This window comes from Schistocerca gregaria, chromosome 2 (genome assembly GCF_023897955.1).
Source record: "Schistocerca gregaria isolate iqSchGreg1 chromosome 2, iqSchGreg1.2, whole genome shotgun sequence".
NCBI lineage: Eukaryota > Metazoa > Arthropoda > Insecta > Orthoptera > Acrididae > Schistocerca > Schistocerca gregaria.
The window spans coordinates 711,893,055-711,912,048 of record NC_064921.1 but is presented as its reverse complement, the minus strand read 5'-3'; the positions used below and the strand labels follow the sequence as shown (position 1 = coordinate 711,912,048).

The 18,994-nt window shown below is 42.7% G+C and overlaps 1 protein-coding gene across 1 annotated transcript in view; it reads right to left on the bottom strand.

Moving 5' to 3' along the window:
• The window catches only part of LOC126335948 (guanylate cyclase 32E-like), a 437,004-nt gene that overhangs the window by 213,723 nt on the left and 204,287 nt on the right, over positions 1–18,994 (bottom strand). The gene's annotated exons all lie outside the window — the stretch shown is intronic.

Genomic DNA, 18,994 nt, shown 5'->3' with positions numbered 1-18,994 from the left:
TGAAGATTTGTTGAACCACTCTTCCTGCCATTTGCACTCTGTCACAACAGTTAGCACTTCACTACATGTATCACACTGTTGAGTATTGATACTGTGGACCTACTTCTTTCCTTTCTCACTGGGAAAGTCCCTCAAATATATTTTGTACAACACTGTTATGACAAATTGTATGTCTGATCAATCTTTTTTTATTATTATTATTGTTTCATAAGTGTCCATAACTTCCACTCAATTCTTAAAGTGACCAAACCCATGTCTGCCTTAATTTTTTCTTTAAACAATAGAAAATCCACGATGGAATACTGACAATATTATGAAAGTGATAGACTGCAACTCATCACATAGAGGAGACATTGAGTCGCAGACAAGCACAACAAAAAGATTGCTATACATTTGAGCTTCCATCCAAAAGGTCTTCTTCTAAAGCAGAAAACATACATGTTCACACAAACACAACTCACACACACAAACACAAGACCACTGTCTCTGGCTACTGAGTCCACACTGTATACAGTAACTGTGTCTGATGGGAGAAGCAATCTGAGAGTGATGGGGTAATGGGGATGGATAGCAGTGTGCAAGTGGGGGAAGGTGTAGTGCAGCTTGTGAGAACATGGAGGGATGTGCTGGGGTGCTGCTTGGTGCAGTCAGAAGGTTTAGCTTGGAAAGAGGGGGGGGGGGGGGGGGGGAGGGAGGAGAGGGAGGCAGGGGGCAGAAAATGAGAGAGATAAATGTGAGAAAAGAGGCTATTGGGTGCATTGGTGGAATAGAAGGCTGTGTAGTGTTGGAGTAGGAGCAGGGAAGAAGATAGGTTGGTAAAGGTAAGGGGTAGTGTAGGCTGAGATCATGGGTGTTACAGGAACATAGAGTATATTACAGGGAGAGTTCCCACCTGTGCAGTTCAGAAACGTTGATGATGATAGGAAGGATCCAGATGATGCAGGCCTCAAAACAGTCACTAAAGCCTAGCACATCATCTTGGGCAGTCTGTTTGGCAACTGGATACCCCAGTTGTCTCTGAACCATAGTATGTCCATGGCCATTTATGTGTACAGCCAGCTTACCTACAAGATATCAACCATTTCCTCCACTGAGTCTCCACAGTTCCTGTTACTTTATCATGTGGTGTCATGTTCGTCACTACTGAAGCAACCTCCCCCTACACTAACATCCCTAAAGCCCACGGCCTTGCCACTACTGACCATTACCTTTCCCAGTGCCTGACTGACTCCAAACCTACAACTTCTTTCCTGGTCATCACGACCAACTATATCCTCACCCACAATTACTTCTCCTTTGTAGGCATAACCTACAAACAAATCTGTGGTACATCAACTGGCACTTCTGTGGCACGGTCTTATGCTAATGTACTCATGGGCCATCTAGAGGAATCCTTCCTAAACATCAGACCCTAAACCCTTGGTTCAGATTCACAGAGGAAATCTTTGTGATCTGATCTGGACTGAGAGTGAGGACATCCTATCCTTCATTCTCCCAGAACCTCAACACCTTCTCCCTCATTCACTTCACCTGGTGCTCCTCAACCCAAACAAGCCACCTTTCTCATTGCTGACCTCCACTTCAAGCATGGCTCCATTGGTACCTTCATCCATATCAAACCTTTGAACTACCAGCCATACCTCCACTTCAACAGCTGCCACTCACTCCATACCAAGAAGTCTCTTCAGTACAGCCTAGCCTGCCATAGCCATTGCATCCGTAGTGATGAGCAGTCCCTCTTCAAACATACAGAGGGAGTCACTGAGACCTCCACAGACCCCAACTATCCTCCCAACCTTGTAGAGAGACAGATCTCTCATGCCACATCAGTCACCTATCACCTCCCACATTCAAAACTGTCTGGCAGTATCAGAGATCTCCCACTGAGACTCAGTACCATCCACAAATGGAGCAACACATTCTCCACCAGGGTTTCCAGTACCTGCTGCCATGCCATGAAATGAAAAATATCCTACCCACGAACCTTCCCACCCCTCCCACAGCTGTATTCCACTGCCAACAGAATCTATGTAGTATCTTTGTTTATCCCCTTTGCACCAATGCTCCAAACTCCTTGCCTATTGGGTCATATCCCTGCAATAGACCTAGATGTAAGTCCTGTCCCACACATCATCCCACCATCCCTTCTCCAGTCTGAACACAGGCATCACGTATCCCATCATGGGCCATGTGATCTACCAAATTATCTGCAACCACTATGCTGATTTATACGAGGCCATGACAACCAGTGAGCTGTCTGTCTACATGAATGGCCACTGACAAACTCTGTGGCCGAGAGACAGCTGAACCACCCAGCTGCTGAACATGCTGCCCAACGCAACGTGATTCTCTTCAATGATTGCTTCACAGCTTCATCTGGATGCTTCCTATCAACAACAGCTTTTCTGAATTGTGCAGGTGGGGACTCTCCCTGCAACATGTCCTACATTCACGGAACTTCCCTGGTCAACCTTCACTAGTCCCTGTCCTTCACTTACCTATCCCCTTCCCTGCTCCTGCTACAGAACTACACCACCCTCTATTTCCTCAACACACTCATTAGTCTTTTTTCCCTCCTCTACTTCTCTCCTTTTCTGCTCCCCGCCCCCCCCCCCCCCTCCAACCTTCCGAATATACCTATCAGCTCTACCCTGTTCCCAGAACATCCTCCCATGCTCTCACAAGAGTCACAAGCTGTTCCTATGCTGTCATCCCTTCCCCTCCATGCTACAGCCTCTTTCTTACCCCAAACACCCACAGATTGCTTCTTCCACCAGCTACGGGTACTGTAAGCAGTCTGACCACAGTGGACAGAGACAGTGGTCAGGTGTATGTAAGTTCTGCTTGTATGAATGTGTGTGTGTGTTTTCTACTTTATAAGAAGACCTTTTTGGCTGACAGCTTAAATGTATAGCAGATTTTTTGTTGTGCCTGTCCTTGACTCAATGTCTCTCTATATGGTAATTAGCAATCTATCATTTTCACAATGTTGTTGTTGTTGAATCTTTTCTTTCTTATGTTAGAAGGAGGCTTCTCATTAAATACTAAATTTGTTCTATTCCTAATCCTTGAGAAATTCGAGAGAGCACTTAATGAGACAGTAGAAATAAAAGGGGATCATTATATGTGATGATCTGTACACTCATTTCATCCTGGATGTGCCTACTCATGTCTGACTGACTTGATATGCACAGTACATTATTATCAGAAACACAATGACACGGCCCAACTGCAATCAATAATTTATTTCAAATCTATCTTTAATAAAATAAATGTGAGGTCCACAATAAACAGTTACTCTGTTCATCATAGTCAAATGGCACCAATAAAACCTCTCTATCAATCATGTTTAGCTAAGAAGTACGAAGTACAGTTTTACACAAAGACAAAAAAAATGACTCAGTCCAAAAATTCAGAGAAAATCTGCAGAGTGAACAATGAGTAGAAATTCACCAAGGACACACAGTAGTTGTGAAATATTATTCTTCATTGAAAAATTTTTTTAGAATGCTATGAATACAGTTTTTCTTTACTATAGGCCAGAGACAAACACAATGGATGTTGAGAGAATGGGTGACCAAATCCAACATCAATGTTTGTTACATCAAAAAGAGATACCTTTGTTTGAAGCAAAGGATTAATTGTAATTAATACTGAAACATGCACAAACAGCAATATGGCAAAATTCTCACAGTGCCATCTAAAACACATAATCTACAAGGTAAGCTGCAACCACTTTGCTTCATTCTATGTGGGCAAGACAACCAACAAGCTGTCTGTCCACATGAACAGCCACTGACAAACTGTGGCCAAGAAACAAATGGACCATCCTGCTGCTGAACATGTTGCCAAACACGACATTCTTCATTTCAATGACTGCTTCACTGCCTGTGCCATTTGGATTCTTCCCACCAATACCAGCTTTCCTTAACTGCACCGGTGGGAACTCTCCCTGCAATAGACACTCCTGGAAATGGAAAAAAGGACACACTGACACCGGTGTGTCAGACCCACCATACTTGCTCCGGACACTGCGAGAGGGCTGTACAAGCAATGATCACACGCACGGCACAGCGGACACACCAGGAACCGCGGTGTTGGCCATCGAATGGCGCTAGCTGTGCAGCATTTGTGCACCGCCGCTGTCAGTGTCAGCCAGTTTGCTGTGGCATACGGAGCTCCATCGCAGTCTTTAACACTGGTAGCATGCCACGACAGCGTGGACGTGAACCGTATGTGCAGTTGACGGACTTTGAGCGAGGGATTTATAGTGGGCATGCGGGAGGCCAGGTGGACGTACCGCCGAATTGCTCAACACGTGGGGCGTGAGGTCTCCACAGTACATCAATGTTGTCGCCAGTGGTCGGCGGAAGGTGCACGTGCCCATCGACCTGGGACCGGACCACAGCGACGCCGGATGCACGCCAAGACCGTAGGATCCTACGCAGTGCCGTAGGGGACCGCACCGCCACTTCCCAGCAAATTAGGGACACTGTTGCTCCTGGGGTATCGGCGAGGACCATTTGCAACCGTCTCCATGAAGCTGGGCTACGGTCCCGCACACCGTTAGGCCGTCTTCCGCTCACGCCCCAACAACATGCAGCCCGCCTCCAGTGGTGTCGCGATAGGCGTGAATGGAGGGACAAATGGAGACGTGTCGTCTTCAGCGATGAGAGTCGCTTCTGCCTTGGTGCCAATGATGGTCGTATGCGTGTTTGGCGCCGTGCAGGTGAGCGCCACAATCAGGACTGCTTACGACCGAGGCACACAGGGCCAACACCCAGCATCATGGTGTGGGGAGTGATCTCCTACACTGGCTGTACACCTCTGGTGATCGTCGAGGGGACACTGAATAGTGCACGGTACATCCAAACCGTCATCGAACCCATCGTTCTACCATTCCTAGACCGGCAAGGGAACTTGCTGTTCCAACAGGACAATGCACGTCCGCATGTATCCCATGCCACCCAACGTGCTCTAGAAGGTGTAAGTCAACTACCCTGGCCTTCAAGATTTCCGGATCTGTCCCCCATTGAGCATGTTTGGGACTGGATGAAGCGTCGTCTCACGCGGTCTGCACATCCAGCACGAACGCTGGTCCAACTGAGGCGCCAGGTGGAAATGGCATGGCAAGCCGTTCCACAGGACTACATCCAGCATCTCTACGATCGTCTCCATGGGAGAATAGCAGCCTGGATTGCTGCGAAAGGTGGATATACACTGTACTAGTGCTGACATTGTGCATGCTCTGTTGCCTGTGTGTATGTGCCTGTGGTTCTGTCAGTGTGATCATGTAATGTATCTGACCCCAGGAATGTGTCAATAAAGTTTCCCCTTCCTGGGACAATGAATTCGCGGTGTTCTTATTTCAATTTCCAGGTGTGTATCTTATGTTCCCATAACCCTCGTGGCCTCAACCTTCGTTAGTCATTTTCCTCACCCATCTAGCCCCTCCTCTGTTCCCATTCCAACACACTTCACAGGTCCCCATCCCTACCTTCCTATCTCTCCTCGTCCCTGCACCAGCCTCCTTCGTACCCCAACCAGTTGTCTCTCCTATCATCCACTGCTGCTGCTGCTGCTGCTCACAGCGTGGCTTTAGCTGCCAGAGAATGAAGTCACAGGTGTGTGAGATCCATTTTCATGAGTTTGTGTTTGTGAGTGCGTCTGTCATCTATCTTTGACAAAGGTCTTGTTGGCTGAAAGCTTATTTTGTGACAGACTTTTTGTTGCGCCTATCTGCACCTCAGCATCTCCACTATATGGCGAGTAGCAACTATCCTTTTCATAATATCACAATGTAACAGTTGTTACATTCCATCCTGGATTTTCCATTGTTTGCTTTTCATAATATTGTTACATTTAGTTAGATATACATTCTATACCACACTATTGGATATTGGATTTGCCAAATAAACTGTAAAAGAGGTCATAAAAATCTTTAGGTCACTGACAGGAAGTAATTATTTTGGCTCTGATGTTAATTAACTCAAAGTACTGAAATCATGTTGTGACTTTATTGTGCAATCTATACATTCTCTTTGTAACTAGTTGGTGAGTCAGAGTGTGTTTCTTGAAAGGATAAAATATGTAGTCTCTCCTTCCTGTGTACTCATTTTTTTTCTAAGAAGGAAATTTACTAAAAAATACTGAACCATTTCTCTGAAAATCACCTTTTAATAAGTACTCAATTAGGTTTCACTGAAAGCTCCTCCTCAGAGAGAACAATATGGCACATCTCATAAATACCATTCTGATAGAACTAAACAAGAATAACTACACTATTGACATTATGTGTAAACTTTTGAAAGTGTTAACAGTGAAGATTATAAAATCATATGATGGATATTAAAATATTAAGGTGTTAAAGGCATTCTACTTGTACTGATGGAGTCATACCTTAGCAACAGAAAACTCAGGGCCACTTTAACAAACAAAATGACAGGAATGAAACCAAATTTAGAGTGGAGAAACATCAAATATGCTGTTCTGTAAAGTTTGTTGAGCAATTTACCAAAGAAACTGGAGGACATGCTGGAACTGCAAACTGTTAACTCTCCATAATAATTGTTTTCATGTTTGAGCAACTCAACCACAATAGTATATGAAACATGAACATATATGTACCAAGAATATTAAAATTTTCCTAATGTAAATATGAGGGTTGGAAATTAAATAGTGGCAACTATTTATTCACAACTGATACAAAAGAGTTACATATTTGTACCTGTTACTGTCCTTCAAAGTAGTCACCGACACAGTGTAGAACCTGTTGCCAGCAATGTGGAAGGCATAGTATACTGATAGCACAGCCTTTTCTGTTGATGGTGCAAACGGAGCGGTCTACTGCCTGTCGAATCTCTAGAACAGTTCTGAAGCGAATGCCACAAAGTGGTTCCTTCATCTTTGGAATCAAATCAAAGTCACAAGGACTTAAGTCCTCAGAGTATGGTAGATGGTACAGTACTTCTCAGTCCCATTGACAGAACAGAGCAGCCACAGCTTGTATTGTATGCAGCCGCTCATTGTCGTGTGGAATGATGGGTGGGTTGCGCAGAAAGTGTCGCTGCTTCTTTCACCAAGCTGGTCACAGGTGATGCTCCAAAAACAATCAGTAATACTGTGCATTGATAGTCTGCCAAGGACGAACATAATGCATTAGGATAACACCATCACAGTCGTACACTAGAATCACCATAACTTTCGACTGCTCCGTTCACACCATCAACAGAACAGGCTCTTCTAATGGTTTCCTATGCCTTCCACATTCCTGGCAATGGGTTCTTCACAATGCTGGTGACTACTTTGAAGGACAGTAACAGGTGCAAACATGTAACTCTTTTGTATTTGTTGCGAATAAATAGTTGCCACTATTTAAGTTCGAACCCTTGTAGAACATAGAAGAAAACAATCAGTAAACACTTGAGACTAGTTTTCTGCACTAGACTGGTGCTGGTTGAGGTCTGTCTCTAAAGGAAATTCTCACAAACTGTCACTTTCACGGGATCTCACAAGGAACATGAAGAACAAATCAACCACCAATGCTGAAACACAGAGCCTCTGGTGGCTGGCAAATGAACTCTTTTGAGAGTTGTGATAAACACAGTAACTTCTGTCTTCACTACTACATTAGACCCCTTCGTTGAAGGGGAGTGTTGTCCAAAAATCTTGCAGGAAAGGGAACTTGACATCCAGGGCATGCTCTTCCTTCAGATAGTGAGTCTTCTTTGGATGGTTGCACATATGCCTGAGGCAGAGGCTGGTTTTCTGCACAAGTGTTGGTGACACTTCTAGAAGCTTCTATGTACAGGTTTCTGTTAAGTGAGATCATAGTGCCCTTACCATTTAATAGTATGTCCAAAGTTCGTGCTACTGTCTTGATGAGCCTGAGTATGGGGATTGTAATACTGGTTTGGCACTGTCTGTCCTTAACATGACAAGCATGCATGTCTTCAAGTCACAAAGAACCAGAAAATCGATGAAGTCTGACTCATCTGGTCAGGTGGTTGTATGGAACTTGGATCAGTGATCTCATCAGGCTGTCAAAGTGCTTCATCATACATGGAAGATAACTCAAGTCCAGTTTCTATATGGTGCGAACACCAAGCAAGACCATGGTAAAGCAGTTGTCCAACTAGTGTCATGACACATTGATACAATCTTTAAAGATTTGTGCCAATGTTCAATCATATTGTTGCTCTCTCTTGGTAGTAACTGGATATTGTACAATGGAGAGTGCCCCAGAATATACTAAATGAGCAAATAACTCCCACTCAAATTGCTGTCCAGTGTCTGTGGTGATGTGCAGTAGACAAACAAAGCATGAAACCAAAATTAACATAAAGGAAAAGGCTAAGGTTTCTGATGATATGTTGTTGACTACTGTAGCTTCTGGCCAACAAGTAAAATAATCAATTGCAGTTAATACATAATACTAATCATTTGATGGTAGAATTGGACAAAATTTGTCAATGTGAATATCTGGTAAAACTCTAACTGGTGCAAGCACATGATGGGATATCTAGTTGCACTGATACTGAAGGCACACACAAGCTCTTGACAAACCTTTTGCACACTGGGCCAGACAAAATGTTTTGAAAACAGACAAGCTGATGATCTGATGCTAAGGTGGTATAGGCTGTGAAAGCTGTCATAAGCATTTCTACTGAATAAGGGTGGCAGAAAAAGACAAGATCTCCCACTTGAAAAGTCGCAATATAGCTTCATATCTGAACCAGGAACTTCACCAATTGTAACTGAAAGCTTTATCCTTTTGCATAATTCAATAAACTCTGGAATACTTAACCAGATTCTTGTCCCTTTGCAACTTAGGCAAAATCAGTAGCATTTGATACACTGCTAAATCAAAACAGTCGGTGAACATTTTGTCAATAACAGATATGTGACAGATGTCAGTATTGAACTGGGTAATGAAATCCAGATGGTTATGCTGTCGCACCGAACACTTGTTGTTCTGTCTGAAGGTGTAGGCAAGTGGCTGGCTATCCATAAATTTTATAAACCCTCTGTCTTCCAACTGAGGGTGAAAGTACTTTATTTATTCATAGATAGCAAGCAGTTCACAGTCGTAAATGCTCCACTTTTGCCACACAGGGTTGAGCTTGTGTGAGAAGAAGGCAAGAAGTTGCCAAGCACCATTGACTTGCTGCTGCATTGCGGAACTGACAGCAGTCTGGCCAGCATCAACCACCAGCACAAGTTGTGGATCCAATTCGGGATGTGCCAAAAGCACAGTATTTACTACACTTGGCTTCACTGTCTCAAAAGCAGAACTCATCACATGTGTCCACTGTATCAGTGATTTCTCTTACTTTTAGGCCCAGAAAGTGTTGCAGGCAACACTTATTGCACTCAGCTGAATGAGGCAGAAGACACCAGAAGAGATTCAGCGTTCCAAAGAAATGGCACGATTCTTTGATGGTGGCCATGGGATCTTCACAAAAGCCTTCACTTTCACAATTGTGGCAATGATCCCACTGACAAAATTAGATGACTTAAGAAGGTTTACCAGAAAACACACTTGACAGTATTTAACACCACACCATGCTGTTCTAAGCATTTGAAAACTTCTTCCAAGTGTTACTGGTGCTGTTTTGCAGTGACTGAAAAGACAAGAATGTCATCTAGATATGCAAAACAGAACTATGAACCTTGCAACATGGAGTCAATGAACCTCTGCCAAGACTGGGCAGTGTTGTATAAATCAAGTGTCATGAACATACTCTCGAACAAGCCAAATGGCAAGATTATGGCTGTTTTAGTAATATCTTCATCTGTGTAAAAGCTATTTCGCAGTCCAGGACATTAAACATAGTTGCACCACAAAGAAAACAGATGTAATCTCTTAACAGGGGTACTTGGCAGCTGTCCAGAATCGTCCTTGCAATAAGTGTTAATGTTAATCACTGCATGTGGGCAACATGCCACACTTCTTGGATACTAGATGGAGAAGTGATGACCATAGACTGTTATAAGGGTGAATAATACTTTACCTGAGCATCAAGTAAAATTCTGCTTTTGTGGTAATGAGACAATGAGGAGCTAAATGCCTTGGACAACATGAAACTAGAGGGTCATCGGCCATTTTGATACAGTGCACGGTATTGTGATGTAACTCTCTCGAGGTGACTGGTGGTGATGTTACAGTTACTCTGCATATTTACTTTCTGCTGCCTATATGAGTTTGGTACTGGGTGTTGCTGCACTGCATCAGAAGCCAGCAGTCGAAAGTCCAGTGATGCTGTCGATGAGTCTTACGTTCACCACATCCAGCAGTAGATGATAATGCACCAGGAAGTTGGCACTGATTCTGGAGGTTCACAATGTAGGAACAGTGAAATGTCAGTTGAAGGCATGGTGCTGTCCCAAGTCAGGCTCAATACATTGTGTACTATAAGTCACTAGAAATGAAATTTTTGGGACAGAAAGACGAAATGGAGTTGGTGGCCAATTGTAGATAAATGAACAAGTGTGACCCAGTGTCCACAAGAAATTTTCGTCCTGCATTCTGATCGCTAACAAAGAGATACTGATACTTCAACTGGCAATTGGATGTTACTAAATCTGACTACCACTGGCATTTGGATAGGCACTCCTGATCTCAAAATATTTGGTGATACCAGCATACACTAGATGGTTGCTCAGTGGCACTCAGGACTCATCTTGGGATGACTACATATTCTTCTGCAATAACATCTTCTATCATTGTTAGAGTTGCGATGGGACAGAAACAACAGAAATTCCCTTAACTGTCTAGCCACAGCATCAACATTATCTGACAGGCAATCATAATCTGGACAATGAAGTACTTTTGCTTGGCACCACTACTGCATTGATTGATGGCACCATTATTGCATCATGATTCTGTCATCGAAATATGTGATTGCATCTACTGACATTTTCGTCTCAGATGCTATTATAGTTTTGACATGGGCCAGACAATGACTGCTCCAAAGCGCATGTAGCAAGATGACAGGTAAGATTCCTGTGTTGACCTTGCTATTTAATTGTGAAGGTTCCCTGCCTTCAACATTTTCCTGTGCTAGAATCTGAAGCACCTATGCTCTTCTTGTGATGCAAAAACTCTGCAAGTCAAATCTGTCTTGAGTTTGTGATAGAAATCTTGCATAGGTGAAATACTTACTAACAAAGAGATAGAGGGGCTGGCCAGTACTTACCTCAGCTCAGTACAGCCGATAGAAACACAAAAAACAACTGAAAATATAAGTTCCTAGCTTTCGGAATAAATGTTCCTTCATCAGGGAGGAGAGAGGGGAAAGGAAGGGAAGAAGGGAAAGCGGATTTAGTTACTCACAACCCAGGTTATGAAGCAATAGGGAAAGGAAAACAGGGAGGGTAGCAAGGATGGAGGCATGGTTGTCAGAGGGAAGCCAAAGATATTCTACTGTAGGTACTGTGCCAGCTTCAAACCAAAGAGGATGCATACAGAAGTAAAGAGGTGTATAGTATAAAGATGTAGGATGAAAAGATGCATGAATGGCTAAAGAGGAAAGGGAAAGAGGAGAAGAATGAAAAGTAAATGGGAGTGAGGTTGTTTAACGTAGGTTCAGTCCAGGGGGATGGCAGGATGAAAGGATGTGCTGGAGTGCAAGTTCCCATCTCCGCAGTTCGGAGGGACTGGTGTTGGGTGGGAGAAGCCAAATGGCACATACGGTGTAGCAGGTTCCTAGGTCCCTAGAATTATGCTGGAGGGCATGCTCCACTACTCGGTATTGGACATCTCCTAGGCGGACAGTTCGTCTGTGTCCGTTCCTGCGCTCAGCCAGTTTAGTTGTTGTCATACCAATGTAAAAGGCTGTGCAGTTCAGGCATGTCAGCTGACAAATGACGTGTAGTTTCACATGTGGGCCTGCCTTGAATTGTGTATGTTTTACCAGTAGCGGGGCTGGAGTAGGTGGTTGTGGGGGGATGCATGGGGCAGGTTTTGCAGCGGGGTCGGTTACAGGGGTAGGAACCGCTGGGTAGAGAAGGTAGTCTGGGAATATTGTAGGGTTTAACAAGGATGTTACGGAGGTTAGGGGGACGACGAAAGGCAACTCTGGGTGGTGTGGGGAGAATTTTGTCAAGGGATGATCTCATTTCAGGGGTTGACTTGAGAAAGTCATATCCCTGGCGGAGTAATTTATTGATGTATTCGAGGCCAGGGTAATATTGGGTGACAAGGAGGATGCTTCTGTGTGGTCTGAGGGTAGGCATATTGTTGTTGGATGGGGAGGAATGTATTGCTCAGGAGATTTGTTTGTGGACAAGGTCTGCAGGATAGTTGCGGGAAAGGAAAGCACTGGTCAGGTTATTGGTGTAATTGTTGAGGGATTCGTCACTGGAGCAGATACATTTGCCACGAATACCTAGGCTGTAGGGAAGGGAGCGTTTGATGTGGAATGGATGGCAGCTATCAAAGTGAAGGTACTGTTGTTTGTTGGTGGGTTTGATATGGACAGAGGTGTGGATGTGAGCTTCAACAAGATGAAGAACATCCCGACAACCCCCAACATCACCCCAGCTGAATCCCGTGCCATTAAGCAGCTGAAATCAGACCGCTCTATTGTAATCCTTCCGGCGGATAAAGGCTCCACAACTGTGGTACTTGACCGTGTAGAGTATGTGGCAGAAGGACCGCGTCAACTCTCCGACACCTCAACCTACAAAGCTGTTACCCAGGATCCCATTCCCTCCATCCAGACTGAGCTGCAGAAAATCCTAAAAATCCAAGGTCCCTCACAAGGCCTCACAACGGCTTCCATAGACTTACTCACTCCACCTGAGCCACGTACCCCTAACTTCTACCTATTACCCAAAATCCACAAAGAGAACCATCCTGGCCGTCCCATTGTAGCAGGCTTCAAAGCCCCAACAGAACGTATCTCAGCTCTAGTAGACCAACACCTCCAACCTATCACCCGCAGACTCCCATCCAACATCAAGGACACAAACCACTTCCTAGAACGCCTCAAATCCATTCCCACTCCTCTCCCACCTGAAACCTTTCTTGTGACCATAGATGCTACATCCCTTTCCACAAACATCCCACACACCCATGGTCTCTCTGCCCTTGAGCACTACCTCTCCCAACGCCCACCCAAAGATCTTCCAAAAACCTCGTTCCTTATCCAACTTACCAACTTCATCCTCACCCATAATTACTTCACTTTTGAAGGCCAGACCTACAAACAAATCAGGGGAACTGCCATGGGAACCAGGATGGCTCTGTCCTATGGCAACCTCTTCATGGGCCGCATGGAGGAGGCTTTCCTGAAGACCCAACAGCTGCTTCCCCTGGCCTGGTATAGGTTTATAGATGACATCTTTGTGGTCTGGACTCATTGTGAAGAAACACTCCTTAATTTCCTCCATAACCTCAACTCCTTTTCGAATCTGAATTTCACCTGGTCCTTCTCCAAAACCCAAGCCACCTTCCTGGATGTTGACCTTCATCTTGTTGAAGCTCACATCCACACCTCTGTCCATATCAAACCCACCAACAAACAACAGTACCTTCACTTTGATAGTTGCCATCCATTCCACATCAAACGCTCCCTTCCCTACAGCCTAGGTATTCGTGGCAAACGTATCTGCTCCAGTGACGAATCCCTCAACAATTACACCAATAACCTGACCAGTGCTTTCCTTTCCCGCAACTATCCTGCAGACCTTGTCCACAAACAAATCTCCTGAGCAATACATTCCTCCCCATCCAACAACAATATGCCTACCCTCAGACCACACAGAAGCATCCTCCTTGTCACCCAATATTACCCTGGCCTCGAATACATCAATAAATTACTCCGCCAGGGATATGACTTTCTCAAGTCAACCCCTGAAATGAGATCATCCCTTGACAAAATTCTCCTCACACCACCCAGAGTTGCCTTTCGTCGTCCCCCTAACCTCCGTAACATCCTTGTTAAACCCTACAATATTCCCAGACTACCTTCTCTACCCAGCGGTTCCTACCCCTGTAACCGACCCCGCTGCAAAACCTGCCCCATGCATCCCCCCACAACCACCTACTCCAGCCCCGCTACTGGTAAAACATACACAATTCAAGGCAGGCCCACATGTGAAACTACACATGTCATTTATCAGCTGACATGCCTGAACTGCACAGCCTTTTACATTGGTATGACAACAACTAAACTGGCTGAGCGCATGAACGGACACAGACGAACTGTCCGCCTAGGAGATGTCCAATACCGAGTAGCAGAGCATGCCCTCCAGCATAATTCCAGGGACCTAGGAACCTGCTACACCGTATGTGCCATTTGGCTTCTCCCACCCAACACCAGTCCTTCTGAACTGCGGAGATGGGAACTTGCACTCCAGCACATCCTTTCATCCTGCCATCCCCCTGGACTGAACCTACGTTAAACAACCTCACTCCCATTTACTTTTCATTCTTCTCCTCTTTCCCTTTCCTCTTTAGCTATTCATGCATCTTTTCATCCTACATCTTTATACTATACACCTCTTTACTTCTGTATGCATCCTCTTTGGTTTGAAGCTGGCACAGTACCTACAGTAGAATATCTTTGGCTTCCCTCTGACAACCATGCCTCCATCCTTGCTACCCTCCCTGTTTTCCTTTCCCTATTGCTTCATAACCTGGGTTGTGAGTAACTAAATCCGCTTTCCCTTCTTCCCTTCCTTTCCCCTCTCTTCTCCCTGATGAAGGAACATTTATTCCAAAAGCTAGGAACTTAAATTTTCGGTTGTTTTTTGTGTTTCTATCGGCTGTACTGAGCTGAGGTAAGTACTGGCCAGCCCCTCTATCTCTTTGTTAGTAAGTGTTTCACATCTTTATATGAGATTTTCCATTAACTAGTTAAATCTTGCATAGGAGAAGCAGTAATTACATCTTTGGCTTCGGATGTATAATGGTGGTCGAATTGACTGACCTAGAGAGAAATTTGGTTGAATCAGTATTTATACCTGCATAATGGAAGCCTGCATCACCTGTGCAAACTAGAGCACTGGCTTGTGAAGCCAGAAAAGAGGCACTCTCATGTCAAGTCCCAAAACAGGTAGTCCTTCAGTAGACACATAGTCTTGCATTCTCATGAAAAAAACTCTTTGTTCAATGTTACGAATTTGTACTGCTTCTTCTGGTTTCAAACTCTGTTCATGTTGGGCAAAATCTCATCAGGATCACCAATGTCAGAGCGAGTAAGTGTTGATTGTCCAAACTAATTATGTTTTTATGTTGAAGCACCTCGACCCAAATAGCCCACAAAATATGAACACTCATGTTTCAGGTATAATAAACCTTTATTAACGCAAACAAAACACACAAGAAGATATTCAGTAAGTACTTGAAACTAGTTTACAGCATTAGGTTAGTGCTACTCAAGAACTGTCTCACAAAGTGTCACTTTCAAAGAACATTGCATGGAACACTGAGAGCCAATCCACTACTGGTACTGAACAACAGCACCACTGGTGCCAGGCACACAAACAATTTGACTGTTGTAACAGCCACAGCAGTTGCTGCAGACTCGTCAGAAACAGCGATGTTTGCTGATGATACAGGTACATTGATAAAAGGTGTAAACTAGGGAGGAAGAAGAAAAGAAAAAAGAAAAATGATGAAGAAGAAGAATAAGAAGAAACAATAACGACTTACAGTTACCAGTGTTACATATCAATTGGCACACACAAAATGAAGCTACATGTATAAAATACATAGACAAACAGATCGATAACATGTTGAGGTGGCACCAGGTTTGACCAAATGCTTGAATCTACCTGCTTTGCACTAAAAAATCTCTTTCATTGTGTTGATCTGCAGATGGGACTGCTAGCACACTTCCATTTAATATTATATTGTGAGGCAATGCAATAAAAACGAGGAAGTATTTATTCAAAATAGTTATGAAGTAAGAATATTATGCAAAGTTGAAAACTGAAGATTTTGTGGTAATCTCTTCAAGGACATTACGGTTCTTTCACTCACATGACATTACACTTACTCTACACTGATATTTTTGATTTATAATAAGAGTGAATTTAGAATGAACTGTGTAATCACAATCACAGTATAAGAAGTAAAAGTAATTTCAATAAGGACTATGAATCCCTACCTACAATTCAGAATGGAGATTTATATTCTTAAGTCTTAAACTGATTTAGCAGAAATAAAGCTGGAAATCCCCATAAATTCAAAAACAAAATAAGGAGTGCCTTATCAATCACTCCTCTTACAGTTTAATGAATGTTTATGCTCAAGAACATAAATTCCAGTTGAGATTAATATTTATTTTATACATGTTTCTAGCTTTTCAAGCATATAGACAGCTCAAAGTGCTCTCTGCAATCTGTTAAGCTACAGAAATGATTGGTATGAAGCAGAAACATCAGCTGAGAAGTGCTACATAAATGGCAGGAGCTTTGTTCAGAGTAACTGCTTCCCTCTCTGTATAGTAATCTTCACATTTACCAGTGTGAGTAGATTAGCAATGTAGTAGTCATCATGTGTTATTAGTCTGTTATATAGAAGTAGCCTACAGTGGCTGCTTCTTGCTGTTAACATATAATTTGACCCATTCCCTATCCCTGAAAACTCTCCTTCATGAGGCAGATTATGCAACACAATCTGTTAATGAAGATTAAATCCATGAAATAAAGACTACAAATTAATTAAATTTACACTCATTTATTCATAGGATTTTTGTCACTCACTTATTGATTCTGTCAATCCTGAAATAATTAAGCGAAAAAATGCAAACATACATCACAGTTTGGAGTCCAGATTAATTTGGAGCCCCCCCCCCCCCCCCCTCCTTAAATTTTCTGGGTAAACAGTTGCAAATGTCAGAGAGATTAAAGACATATATTTTATTCTTAAATATAGGGTGTTTAAAAATGAATATATGGGTATTAAAGCTTTGAAGCATTTATGAGGTTGGTTTGATAAGTCTGGTAAAAATGCAAGAAACAATGTTTGTTCCATAAACAACTCACCCTACCTCTCGACATAGTCTTCTTTGAGAGATATACACTTGGTCCAACGATCCTTCAGCTTTTTCACACCATTGGAAAAATACGTTCTGTCAAACCCTGAAAATACTCACTGACTGAAACTATCAATTCCTCATTCAATGAAAATGTCTTTCCAGCAAGCACAAATTTCAAGTTAGGGAATAGGATGAAGTTACTTGGGCTACATCTGCTGAATATGGTGGATGAGGAACCAATTCGAAGCCCAATTCCTGCACTTTCACCATTATTATCAATTATTTGTGGAATAGTGCATTATCCTGGTGAAAGAGCACTTTTTGCATCCTAACCTTGGTCTTTTTTCAGCCAATGTAAGATCAAATAATCCAACAATGAAGCAAAATAGGGTGCAGTTATGGTTATACCTTTATCCAAGTAATCTATGAGGAGTAATCCTTAAGAATCCCAAAAAATATTGCAATCACCTTACCAGTTGACAAAATGGCATTTACCTTCTTCAGTGCACTTTTACCAGCCTTTGCCCATTGTTTTAACTTGTGTGTACGGGTTTCATCAACAGTCACAAATCGGTACAAAGTGTCTTGCAGACTGCGATCAAACATCGCCAGACAATATGCTGGATGTAAGCAACTGCAGCACTCACCTTGCACACAACTGTTTCATAGCAAATTAGCCATGCAGGATATTGTGCACTTGCTGATTTGAGATACCTAAAGTCTCAGCAATATCATGAATTTTTATTTGGTTGTCTTGCATTACCACATCATAGATTTTTTCAGTGGTTTCTTTTGTGGTGAACCAAATTCAACAGCCAGTGTGTGCTTAGCCTTCGCAGCTTGTCCAACTATGTTTAAATTCATTAATCTAAAAGTAAGAGTTCTTCAATGATGGTGCGGAGTCTGCATGAACTTCATCCAATACTATTTTGGTTTGTGCTACAGTCCAACCTTTCAAACAAAAATGTTTAATACCAGCACAAAACTCAGTTTCCTCCATTTTCATTCACAGTTGACACACTGATCAATTCAGACAGTGGTGAACAATGGAACTGTTTGCTGTACATTGTTGAAATTCTTTGTATAATCCCTAGAATAATCAAGTTTACCAATTATGAAAGCACAACAAAAATATTCCATTCTTATCAAGCTACCCTGTTATTACAGTCAACTTAGATTTATAAGCAATACATCACATGAAATAGCAACTCAAAGAGTTTTTCTTACAAGTGTTCAATGTGACTACCATTTGTAGGTGATTTCTTGAAAAACGTTGATCAGGTGTCTGGAGTAACTATTGCAAAAATGCTATTTGTGAAGTTGGGTAGATGAGCTGATAGCAGAGCACATACACATTATCACCATCATACAGTAACATTTCATTTGCAAAGTTGGCTGTACACCATTGTCTGTAGGCCTTAGAGCTCATAACAGCTACAAATGATAAGGATGTAGTTGTAAGCGTCTCCTTGAAAATTTGCACATGGATGTCACTGGAATGTTTAATTCAGGACTAGCGTCCCACACTGAGTTCTTGGGGCTACAACTGAAAGACTCGCACTTGTTCAACACATCCTTCAGACACCCTTGGTCATTCCAAACTCTTCCCTTTGCACACATTTCTACACAAACAAAACTATTTTGAGTTATTCTTTTATTTTCTGTATTATTTATAATTGTAAGTTGAATGTAATAAATGCTACAAAGCCTTAAAACCTGTGTATTCATTTTGAAACACCCTGTACTTGTTTGGCTATTGCTACTCATTTGATGATTGCTACTTTTGTGAGTTTTAGTCATCACATTACTCAAATAACAGAATTCATTCTTTGATTTAGGAGTGTATTTTTGGTTTTAATGTGTGTACTCATATCCCTCTTCATTTTCAAGATTTTTGATTTGTTTTCCTTTTTATTAATGTTTCTTAGAATTATCTTTTTTGTCTCTTCATTGATTACCATAGCATTGCAAAAGACAAGTTCAAAAAATTAAGAAACTTTTAA